Source organism: Mastomys coucha, unplaced genomic scaffold (assembly GCF_008632895.1).
Source record: "Mastomys coucha isolate ucsf_1 unplaced genomic scaffold, UCSF_Mcou_1 pScaffold5, whole genome shotgun sequence".
Taxonomy (NCBI): domain Eukaryota; kingdom Metazoa; phylum Chordata; class Mammalia; order Rodentia; family Muridae; genus Mastomys; species Mastomys coucha.
This window is the reverse complement of record NW_022196911.1, coordinates 116,616,755-116,629,279: the sequence shown is the minus strand read 5'-3', so window position 1 is coordinate 116,629,279 and position 12,525 is coordinate 116,616,755. Positions and strand designations below refer to the sequence as shown.

Genomic DNA, 12,525 nt, shown 5'->3' with positions numbered 1-12,525 from the left:
TCCCTCTCCCTCTTCCTCTCCCTCTTCCTCTCTCTATCTCTCATTCTTTATTTATCTTATGTTTATGAGTACACTGTAGCTGTCTTCAGGCACACCAGGAGAGGGCATCAGATCCCATTACAGATGGCTGTGAGCCACCATGTGGTTGCTGGGAATTGAACTCAGGACCTCTGGAAGAACAGTTGGTGCTCTTAACCACCGAGCCACCTCTCCACCCCGCAGTGTTAAGTCTTTGGTCTTTGAGGGCACAGCCTTCTCTCACAGTGCCCTCTACAATGCCATCTTACCTCCTGGGTGACTGATACACCTTGCTATGCCTGCCTCAGTTTCCCCGCTACTGGTGGTCAGGGCAGGAACCTAGGAACTGTCCTAGAGGCTGTGAAAACCTCTGTATGCACCTTTGCTCTGGGCCTGAGGTGCCCTGTGGCTAAGACCTGAATCCTGGGAGACTAAGGGTGGAGAACCAGGAACCTAACAGCTAGCACAGAGGTCCAGTGGCCTAGGCTCAAGCTGCTGAACTGGCTTCCATGTCCCCACCTGAGGAGGAACTATGTCCCACGAGGGGGCAAGACTTGCCTCCTCCTCTCTTCTCCGTCTAGGACCCCTGAGCTCCAGCAGGAACCAGGAAGGAGTTCTGGGACAGACACTGTGCCCTGGTCTGGCACCTGGGCTGCCTGCTGCCTAGGCCTCCTGGCTCCATCTGTGCCTGGTTTGTCTGTACAGCTTCCTTCCTGGTTGGGGTCTCCTTTGCATCACAAGGGTCAGGGGTCCTCAGGTGCGTGGAGCCCCTCTGTTCCACCTCTAGGACAGAGTCTAGCTGCATTGGCAATATTAGAGATGCTCTGTCCTTGGAATCTACAGTGGTACGGACACAGCCCCTGAGACCCCAGGTCAAGGGTGACATCTCCAGGAGGGAGACCCCAAAGCCACGTCTGTCTAAGTGTAGCCTTTGTTCCAGGACTTTTTGTGTGGCTTCTGTATGTGGACATTGAAGACTAAGGCTGAGGCCAGGGCTCCCTGGCACAGGACAGGAAGGAGATCTGGGAGGTGCATAGACCCAGTGGGGATATTGGGGTAGAGCTGAGCTTGCCATAAGAGTCCCCAGCCTAGGTGGGCACCCAAATGTTAAACTGCTCTCTACAAAGAGCGCTCACACTGGGGAAGGGTAGGAAGCCACTCACTGCTTCTGAGCGAGCCAATCATTCAGGTAACATGCCGCTGCTTCTGTCTCGTTCAAGAACACCCTGGTTCTCAAGAACTCTGGCCTCTGGTTACTGTAAACCTGTGTATGTCTGTGGGTTGTGTCCACTGAGGTAGACCGGGTGAAGCATTTGGGGGCTCTGAGTGGTGTTTCATCTCTCAACTCCTTGGTAGTCTTTAGCTATCTTAACATACCAGGTGGCTCACTCCTGTTCTTCAGACAGCCTGACTGTATCTTCTACAGGACGGGGGAAACCGAGGTTGTGAGGCTCCCAGGGATGAAGTCTCACCCATTCATTTATTTCCCCTCTAGCCTTGCTTCTGTGAGTTTTCGTGGGCATTTGAACGCGGGTATGTATGAGTGTATACGAGAAGGCATGTGCTTTTGAGCGTGAGCATGGACTTACTTGAGTGTATAAATAGCATCAGTGTGTGTGTGAGCAAGTGCTTGGGCACACATGATTTGTGTGCATAGACTAGTGAATGCATAAGCACATGCCAATGGAGCGTGCACATGCTTAAGGGTATCTGTGTGTGCCCGGTACATTTATGCGTGCCCTTGTGAGTGGGCATGGTTGTAAGTTGGTATCTGAGTGTGCATAGGTGTGTCCCAGTGTGGGCTAATGAGTGTGAATGAATGCAAATGTGCTGCATGAGTCTTCTCAGTGTGCGCCTGCACACTTGTGGGCTCATAAGTGTGTGTATAATACATAGGTGTATGTGAATATGTGTGTATGCATGATGGTATGCATGCCTGTTGTCTTAGTTAGGGTTTTACTGCTGTGAACAGACCCCATGACCAAGGCAAGTCTTAAAAGGACAACATTTAATTGGGGCTGGCTTACAGGTTCAGAGGTTCAGTCCATTATCATCAAAGTTGGAGCATGGCAGCATCCAAGCAGGCATGGTGCAGGAGGAGCTGAGAGTTCTACATCTTCATCTGAAGGCTGCTAGCAGAATACTGGCTTCCAGGCAGCTAGGATGAGGGTCTTTTTTGTTTGTTTGTTTTTTCTTATTTTTCTTTTTAAAAAGCATTGTTTTTAGATTTATGTATTATTATAAATAAGTACACTGTAGTTGTCTTCAGACACACCAGAAGAGGGCGTAAGATCTCATTACAGATGGTTGTGAGCTACCATGTGGTTGCTGGGACTTGAATTCAGGACCTTCGGAAGAGCAGTCAGTGTCAGTGCTCTTGACCACTGAGCCACCTCTCCAGCCCCCATTTTTTTAAGACAGGGTTTCTTTGTATAGCCCTGGCTGTCCTGGAACTCAACTTTGTAGACCAGGCTGGCCTCGAACTCAGAAATCCATCTGCCTCTGCCTCCCAAGTGCTGGGATTAAAGGTGTGCGCCACCACCGCCCGGCCAGGATGAGGGTCTTAAGTACATGCCCATAGTGACACACTTCCTCCAACAAGGCCACACCTCCTAATAGTGCCACTCCCTGGGCCAAGCATATACAAACCATAGCACCTGTGTTTGCTCACACCCTGGCCTGCACAGGCCCTCTCTCCCCCACCGTGCCCTACTCTGTCAGTGTCTAGAGTACCCATGTAGCCCATGTGGTCATCTTAGCCCTGTCACTTGCTGGCAGAAGTCCCTGGGGTAGGTTCTCCAGGTTCTGGGCCCAAGGAAAGGCCTAGGCAGGGCAGGAGTCCTTGGACCCCAACGTGGAGCATGGAGGCCAGCTTTACTCCAGGCCAAGGGCTGTAGGCAGAGCAGCTGGGGCACCAGCACCTGTGTACTGAATGCGGCAGGGGTGGGGTGAGCAGAGTGCTGCTCAGAGACCTAAGGTGTGGGTTGAATGTTATTCTTGGGTTCTTTGCAGAGGAGACTGACAGGGTGGGGTGGGGATAACTTACACACCCCTGATTCTAACTGGAGTGCACTCAGCTGCTAACATGAAACCCGAGGAATGAAACCACCCGTTCTGCCGCTGTGCACCGCTGTGATTCTTCCTCCCTCTCTGTTCCCTGTACTTGCGTTTGGTAGTTACACAGTCCTGCCCAGCTTCATGTTGTGAGGTGCAGTTGATCTAGATGAAAGTGTGTGTTCGCAGAGTAGAGCTGGATAAGTTTTGGTTTCCGACACTTCCTCCTCCCCTCCCCCTCCTCCTCTTCCTCTCCTTCCCCTCCTCCTCTCCTTACCCTCCTCACCCTCCTCGTCTCCCCTTCTCCCTCCTCCCCCTCTTCCTCCCCTCTTCCTGTATCTCTTCCTTTTCCTCCTCTGTCTCCCCTTCCCCTTGTGCTGGAGTTGAGCCAGGGGCCCCCTCTGTGCTAGGTAAGCACTGACCTGCACCACCATCCCCTGTTTGTTTAAGGCAGAGCCTTGCTATGCCACGGGCTAGCCTTAAAACCTTTGTCCCGCTGCCTGCCTCCACTTCCCAAGTGCCAGGATTACAGATGCACACCACCACACCCCTGCTGTAGCCACTCCAATTATTTGATTGTGTACATGTTTATATGCTCATGTATGCGTGCACACGTGTGTGTGGAGGCCAGAGACTAACATGGAGCGTCTTCCACATCACTCTCACCTTAGTTTCCAGACAAGGTCTCCCTGAACCTGGTCGGCCCTGTCGGCGCTCACCGATTTGATTAGGCTGGCTGGCCAGCAGACCTCAGGGAGCCTCCTGCCTCTGCCTTTCCAGTGCAAGGATTACAGGTGTTTTGCTTTTTGCTTTTTTTAAAAAAAGATTTTATTTATGTATGTATTTATTTATTTATTTATTTATTTATTTATTTATTTTATGTATATGAGCATACTATAGCCATCTTCAGACACACCAGAAGAGGGTATCAGATCCCATTACAGATGGTTGTGAGCTGCCATGTGGTTGCTGGGAATTGAACTCAGGACGTCTGCAAGAGCAGCAAGTGTTTTAACCGCTGAGCCACCTCTCCAGCCCTACAGGTATATTTTTATTAAAAGAAAAAAAAATCAAGCCTACTTAAAGAAAATCAGATCCAGTTTTTGCTTCTGTGGTTTTAGTTGAATGTTTAGCTTCCCGTCCTCCTTGAGGAAGCTGGGCTGAGGCGCGAGTTTGTGTGAGGCCCTGGGTCACCCTCAGTGCTGCTGAACACCCATACCCAGCCTCCAACATTCCCTCTTTTCTGCGATCCACTTAGACACGACGAGTGACCCAGGCATAGGAGGCTTCCGTAGCCAATGCTGTGCCGAGGGCCGGCCTCTCTGCTTCAGGCCTGACTGGCTGTTCCCCATTTGATCCTCTTGAATGGGAGCCTGGGTCATGGACAAGGCAAGCTCCCCACTTTACACCCTTTCCTTCCTTTTTAAAGGGTACAGACTGACTGCCTCTGCAGTCCTCCTAGGGGACATTCTGACCTCAGTCCTGTCTCCACAGCCCACAGACTATAGCAGCGCTTCATGGAGAGAGTTCAAGGTTTACCCATGAGCCCTGAGGGTGACCATAGGTGACCATATGGGCACCCTCTTTCTGGGTGCTGACCACAGGACTCCCTTAGCTCCAGCTCCTGTTTGTCCCTTTGCTTAACCATTCCCATCTTGGGGGCACTTAGAGGAATACTTTAGGGTGTGGTCCAGGACAAGTCTATGTGCAGGCCTAGTTACTGAGGCTGCACAAGGCAAAAAGGAGGGTAACCCCTGCACCACTGATGAGGGTCCTCAATTACTTGAGGGTGGTCCGGTGCTCCTGGAGGGGACGGATGCTCCAGTCACTAGAAGTGAGCTTGCGTGATAAAAAGTGACACAAAGGGAACCTTGTATCACTGGAGGGGAGTCTTTTGTCACTTGAAGAGAGTCTGGCCTCACTGGAAGGGAGACCTGGTTACTGGAGAAGGTTCTGACATCATAGGATGACAATCTGGAGTCACTGCAGGGGTGCCTTGTATCAGCCTCATGTCACTGGAGTGAAGCTCTGCATCAGTACAGACGAGGATGCCATCACTGTGGGGACTTTTGTGTCACTGGAGAAGACAGACCTTTGTTACTGAAGGGGTATCTTATGTCATGGGAAGCGGTGCTTCATCTCATGTGGGTGGGGTGGTAGTCTTGTGTCCCTGGAGGGACAGCCCTTTGTCACTGGATAGGTAACATGAATGCCAGAAGCCACTTCCAAAGGACCCAAAGTTGCTCTCTTTCTCTGGTGGTCCTAGCACCTGCTTTGGCGTGAGGGTAGAGGGGGCTGGGGGGGGCATGCTTTGACTTCCCACATCTGGCTGGTGCTCTCTAGACGTACTCTGGTATAGGAAAGAGCAATCAAACTGTGTCCAGGCTTGAGGTTTCACACTATACCTGAAGCACATGAGCGTGTTTGATGACCCGAAGCTTCTGCAGACCCTGAGGGTCAAGGGCCAGAAAGCCGAGAGAGACTCCAATAGTGAAAGACTTGCCTTTCTGCAGAGTCCACCACACCAGCCTCCTTCTCTCTGGTCCCTGACTGACACAGTCTCATGTGCAGGTGGCCTGCAGCAGTCCCGGGGAGAGGAGTGGATGTGGATTCTCCACAGAGGATTTTCTGATACAAGGAACAGCCACAGTGGATCTGGTCTGAGGGAGAAATCAGGCAGAGCTGGGACAGGCAAGACAGTCCTGGATGAAGGTTCCAGAGGATGTGCCTGTGTCTGGGTGGGTGGCCAAGCTCTTCAGCTCTGCATTCCTGTCGTCCGCATGTTATAAACACCTGTGGAGCTTATGCCAGGAGCTCAGTATAAACAGGTAAAGTTCACAGACAGGCTGTACAGACGACAGTGGAGGGGGTATCCAGGTCCCCAACTCTAAGCAGCTGGCCCTTGTATATCTGCTAATCCTTCACGTGGCACTGAGGAGGCAGAGGCCACAGAGCCCCTTGTTTTCTGGGGCTAGTGGTTTGGGCTCTAAGTCATACCCCTCCCTCACTGCCTGGGGCTTCACTGGAGAGGGGCTGGGGAGGGGTAGCCCCCTCAGCAGAGCTGCGCCAGGGCCCAGAGGGACCAGCAGAGGTCTTGTCCTCAGGTAAGGCAGGAGGGCTTTCAGTGGGGGAGACTGAGGCACAGATCAGGCCCAGGTGACATTGAAGGGTGCCGTGCTTTCATTGGTTATTCAGAGGAAGGCGGTGGGTAGCCGTGGTAACAAGAGATCCCCATCTCAGGACAGGAAGGCTGAGCTTAGGGCCTCATGGTGGGAAGTAGCTGACCCTATGTATATTGGACCCCAGCAACCAACCTTGGTCCTACCTACCTACCCCTTCCAGCTTGGCAGTTTCCAGACTGGTGGACCCCAGGTAGAATCACATTTGATAGAGTTGGCTTATCCCATCGTAGAGGGCAGGTGGGTACCCATGGAAAGGTGTGGGGAACCCAGCGGCCTCTGTACACTTTTCTTCAGGAGGCCCTGGAGTGGATGGAAGGAGACAACCACAGTGGCCAAGGTCCCTGAGGCACAGGAGGCTTCTTAGAAGGGCCAAGGTTTTCTTCAGTTAAAGTGTGCCCTAAACACCGTCTCCTGGAGCCATGAATGGTGGTATCACCGGGCTGGCAGAGCACTTAGCGCCAGCCAGCAAACCCTGGCCCAGTGCAGGACTGGGAGCAGGGCCCCCTCCCCAGGGCCTCACAGGAGCCTGTCTGAGAAGGGACTGAGTTCTGGGAGCCAGCTGCCACTCTGTGGGGTCTCTGGCGTTCCTCGCTGTTCTGAAGAAGGTAGAGTCTGGCAACCAGGTCCAGGGAGTTTGGTGACAGGGCCATAGAATGGGGATCCTGGAGACATTAGGTCTGACAGAAAGGTTACATAGAGCAGGTGACCACACGGGTGGTCTGAAGCCTTGTATGACTAGGACACAGAGCAGAGTCACCACCCAGCAGCATGCTGGGGGAGCGGCTGCACCCCGAGCTCGTGTCCTCGACCTTTGCCCTCCATCAGGCCACCTCCCTGGTCTGCCCATGAATTAGATGCTGGAGTTCCACCCAGCCCGAGGTAGCCTCCTGATTCCTCCACACCTCTTCCAAGGAAGTGGGAGTCTCTGGACCCCACTCAGCCAGCACTGTAAAATGCCCAGGGATCGCCATCTGGTGGCAGAAGTGGGTCACTGCCATGACCTAAATTGGGTATGTGTTATGAAGAGAGCTGGGTGGCCCGTTGGCCCCTGATATTCTGGGCTGGTCAGAACGTGGAGATGTGGGTTTGGACAGGGACTCACAGGTTGGGACGGGACGGTGTTGGGACGGGAGCTGTACAGCCAGGACCAGACCAAGCCACGTTCACTTTTGGGGGGTTCTGACCACACTGCAGGTGCCTGCCCAGCCTTTTCCCCCAGCCTCAGCCCTTCTTCATTCCTCTTGCGCCTCAGCTGGTCCCGTGTTCCCAGACAGTGGCCGAGTGCGGGATGAGCCTGAGGGCTTGAGGGGTGTGCCTGGCCCAGCTAACAAGCATCTGACCCTACCCGAGAGGCACACTTCTGTCTAGAACCTTCCAGCAGAGTGTCTGCCCAGCATTCAAATAGAAAGGAATGGTGGGAGAGGCCCAGGTCACGCTCACATCAGCGCGGGCTGCTTGCCAGCCTTACCCATCACACTGTGAGCGAGCATTGCTGGAGCTCCAGTCCGATCAGGGCCCTGTGGACCCACCCTGCTGCGGAGGCCCCAGGGCCCCGTGGACCCGCCCTGCTGTCGAGGCCCGCTTGCCTGTTTATGGGGGCTTTCTCCTCCTTATGTGGCCTGTACTGTGTCACCTGGCAGGCAAAGAGGATCTGAGGGATGTGCTACCTCTCTCTGATTTACCTCAGAGGTTTTTCTCCCCTGAGAAGGGCCATGTTTGTTTTCAATGGCTTCTCTTGACAACTGGGGTCAAAAGGTTAAAGTCAATCCCATTGGCTGACAGCAAAGGGTAAAAGGGCCACCCCTGGAGCTATGGGAAGATCAACCAATATCTGTGAAGCCTCCTTGGCCAGGCCAAGCAGGTGACACAGCTGCAGGCCAGAGGGAGGAGCAGGTGGGCAATCTTGGGTCACTCTGCCAACTGCAGGCACACTCCCAACCAACCTGGGCCTCCTGAGACACAAAGCCAGTCAGTCATTACCCCAACACGGTTCAAGTCCCTGAAAATCTTGGCATCTGGGAGGGTGACACAAATAGCCTAAGAGATCTGGGGCTGGTAGCACACATCCCAGCACTCCGGAGGCAGGGGCAAAGCAGCAGGCAGAGTTCAAGGCCAGCCTGGTCTACAGAGTGGGTTCAGAGTGGGTTCTGGGACAGAAAAAGCTACCTAGAGAAATGCTGTCTTGGAAAACAAACAAAGCCAACCAAACAACACCAATAAGAATAAAGAGGAGTAGTTAGAGGGCTGGCTGACGAGGCACAGTGGAGGGATCACCCAGCTCCCATCTGAGGTATGGGAGTGGCACAAACATGGCTGCCCTGGGGAGCTGAGTGGTGGAAGGTTTGGGTGCAGGTGGCCCCGAGAGCTGCTAGATCTGGGTGCTAGTCGACAAGACTGATGACAGAAATCTTAACAGCAGTGTTTTTGGACACCCGCCCCATGGAAAGGCCTCACTCCGATGTGAATGTGGCTTTGTGTAATGATTCCTGACCTGAAAACATCCCCCAGCTAAGTCCTGAGAGGGATTGTGGAAGAGGGAAGGCCAGGGTGGGGGTGCCTGTGAAGTGGGCCTCTCCAGGCAACAACTAGCGTAGGACTGTGTAGGAGACACTAATGACCTAAGCAGAACTAAGGCCTCCATGGGGTCCACGTTTAAAGCACTTTTAAGACACAGGAAAACCACAAAGGCATGCACAGTGTTTGTTTTATTCGGTGTGAAGTTTTGGAATGGGCGGTCGATTTGATGGTGGGCAGGGCCGTCCTGTCTAGTGTGCCCTAGCTGAGCGTGGTTTCCTGTCTGTGCTCCTGAGCCCTGGTGGACAGAGAGAGGTGGGATTCCTGCGATTGCAGGCTGCCCACTGCAGAAATTTAGTCCTGCTCACACCAACCCAAGCTAAGGCCCTGTTGCTGTCACTGTCTAGAAATGGGATGGCTCCTGGTACTTGGTGTGGTGGCTTGTTTGAGCACAGCATCTCCTGCATTTCACCTCTACCCTTTCCTGCAGAGCCTTGGTCTGAGGCCAAGGGCCATGGCTTTTCCATCCCCATCTCTATCCATGTCAGCTAAAAATGCTGGGCCTGGCTCTCTCAGTTTTAGTGCCCAGGGAATGTAAAGGGGGCTGGGGGGGCAGGCCAACCCCAAATCATACCTGAGGTGCTGCACCGTCCTCTCATGGGCCTAGATTTCCCTTTTCTTTCCATTTATTTATTTATTTATTTATTTATTTATTTATTTATTTATTTATTTTTTGAGATAGAGTTAAGGCCAGGTTGTAGATCTGCCTGCCTCTGCCTCTCAAGCTCTGGGGTTAAAGACATGTGCCACTACTGCCTGACCTTTCCTTTCCTTTCCTTTCCTTTCCTTTCCTTTCCTTTCCTTTCCTCTCCTTTCCTCTCCTCTCCTTTCCTTTCCTTTCCTTTCATTTCCTTTCCTTTCCTTTCCTTTCCTTTCCTTTCCTTTCCTTTCCTTTCTTTTCCTTTTCCTCCTCCCTTTTTTTCAGATGTATTTATTTATTATATATATGTGAGTACACTGCAGCTGTCTTCAGACACACCAGAAGAGGGCATCAGATCCTATTACAGATGGTTGTGAGCCACCATGTGGTTACTAGGAATTGAATTCAGGAATTCTGGAAGAGCAGTCCGTGTTTTTTTTTTTTTTTTAAAGATTTATTTATTTATTATATGTAAGTACACTGTAGCTGTCTTCAGACATCCCAGAGGGCATTAGATCTCATTACAGATGGTTGTGAGCCACCATGTCATTGCTGGGACTTGAACTCAGGACCTTAGGAAGAGTAGTCAGTGCTCTTAATAGCTGAGCCATCTCTCCTGAGCCATCTGCCTTTCTTTTTTCTTTCTTTCTTCTTTTTTTTTTAAAAAATATTTATTCATTATTGTATGTAAGTACACTGTAGCTGTCTTTAGACACACCAGAAAAGGGTGTCAGATTTCATTGCGGATGGCTGTGAGCCACCATGTGGTTGCTGGGATTTGAACTCAGGAGCTTCGGAAGAGCAGTTAGTGTTCTTAACCACTGAGCCATCTCTCCAGCCCTGCCTTTCTTTTTTTTTAATCAATCACTTTGCATGATCTCTATGGTCCCTAGGGCTCGGTGGCACTTAGTTGGGAGCCAGGCTTGAGCCGATTTGGGTAACTTCTGTGTTTGTGGGTTGTGGGTGGCTCTAGCCAGTCAAGCAGAAGGGTCTCTGGGCCCCCCCTGGTGCAGATTTGAGAGTTTAAGAGCATCCCTGGCTGTGTGGTTCTGGCCAGCCCATTTGACTGTCTCATCTTGCCCTTCCGCCCTCAGGGACTTGGGCACTGAATAACAGCATGGCCTGTTGGGTCTCTGTGACCACTATGGCCAGCAGAGGAATGATCTACAGGAGGCGAGAAGGTAGTTAGTTCAGTTCAAAACGAGTAAGCATCTGGTGTTGGTTCAAAGTTCTAGAGTCTGACGCCAAATACTTGATTGTAGGCATATTTAAGCTCAGCACAATTTGGTGAAAGATTTCTCTGGTGATAATTAACTCAAGCCATGTGCACAATATAGCTAAAGGTTTGACTTTATTGAACTTCTTTATGTACTACATGTGACTTCTCCCATAAAGAGGGGTCTATAGTTTGACTACACATGACACCTTCCATAAAGACAGGTTCTGTAGATTGACAAGCTCATGATAGGAGTCTGGGGGAGGATCCAGTGGCGTTTCAGCCACACAGTACAAAGGGCACCAGGCTACTAACCATGTCTGCTCCAGCTCTCTGGGAGGTTCACAGGTTAAACATCCACTTCTTTGAAGGAACAAGACTGTGTGCTTAACATTCCTGGTTCCTCTAGTGCTGCTCTGTGAGCACAAGAACCTCCACGCCTTCCACGCCTCCCTTCTTTTCAGTTCTTAAAGAGAAAATTATGGCTGTCATAGGGGCCAAGGTTGAATGCGTTGCCTTCATGGCCAGTTGAACCAATACAGGCGATCATAACAGAATTATCAGAATAGCCTACAGAGGGCCCAGGAAGGGGAAAGCCAGCTCCACCATGATGGCATTCAAAGCTCACCTGAGAGACTTTATCCTTCCATGGAATAGTGTGAGAGAAATCTGACAGAAAGCCGCACACACTGGGAGGTTGATGACCACCACTGTGCTGGAACAACAAATCGTCTACAGTAGCTCTAGCTTATAGAAATGTGGCTCTTAATCCTCTCACTTCTCGACTATTGCTAACGTTTCTGCTGTAATATTACTAATTACTGATATTTTACTAAATTAGTAATTAGTTAATTTACTAATTAGTGATTAATGTAATATTACTTATTAATTGCTAATAATTGCTGTAATTTTACTAATCATACAGGCCCTATCTGAAACCTCTCTTTGTATTCCAGTAATCACTCTTACGACTGGTAATAAAAAGAGACTAAAAACAATCTCTAGCTTGGCAAAACAGCATCAGAAACATCACACTGTCTGCTCCCGCGGCTGGGCCTCTTATCCCTCATGACAAAAAGCGTTTGGATTCTGCATTGACAAGCTGAGAGCTAACATGAGCTCAGATAATATAACTGCGTGATTTTTGGGTCACTGATATTGTGTCCTTGCTGCCCCCCCAAGTCACTGGCTTATTCCTCCTCTTGGGACGTCTCCTCTTGATGGGTTTATCCTCAGATACTTGCTTTATCTGGTAGTCTCTGGGATGCTGTCCTGGTCGGATGCATCAGAGTGAGCGCCATCAGGGACTCACCATGCCGTTAGAAGGGCTTCAGGCAATTTCCATTGATTGGTTTCTAGATCTTTTCACTAACATACACACTAGGGTGTGTCTCTTTAGGGTAAATGCCTTGGGGCAACAGAAGAAGCAACCTTTAGAGGGAGACTGTTAAAGTTAGCTTGGCTGAATGGAGCATGGCAGGTGGGGACTTAGGTGGGAGTGTAGACCCTTCTTTATTTTCATATTTTTCACTATTCTATTTATTTACTCACTTTCCATCCTGACCACAGCCTCTCTCACTCCTCTCCTCCCACCCCTGTCCCTTTTTATTTTTAAAATTTGCTGTTTAAGTATTAGATAGTGTCATTCCACAATAGCTTGACCCCATCCTGTGGGCTGTCAGGGATTTCAGTGACAGCAAGGACACATAATTATTATTCCATAAATTGAAAAATTCCTCAAGTAGTTTGCTCATAAAAGTAGGATCATTATCAGTTTTTGTTTTTGTTTTTCATTTTTTTTGTTTGTTTTTGTTTTTTGTTTTTGTTTTTTTTTTTTTTTT

General features: G+C 50.5%; 1 protein-coding gene across 7 annotated transcripts in view; it reads left to right on the top strand.

Annotated features, from left to right (window-relative positions):
• The window catches only part of Aatk (apoptosis associated tyrosine kinase), a 40,498-nt gene that overhangs the window by 9,894 nt on the left and 18,079 nt on the right, over positions 1-12,525 (top strand). The window contains exon 2 of one of the 7 annotated variants that reach the window (XM_031354744.1): positions 1,514-1,551. The exons of the other annotated variants lie outside the window; for them this stretch is intronic. The gene's annotated coding sequence lies outside the window, so the exon portion shown is untranslated. The remainder of the gene's footprint in view (positions 1-1,513; positions 1,552-12,525) is intronic. 7 annotated transcript variants of the gene reach the window in all.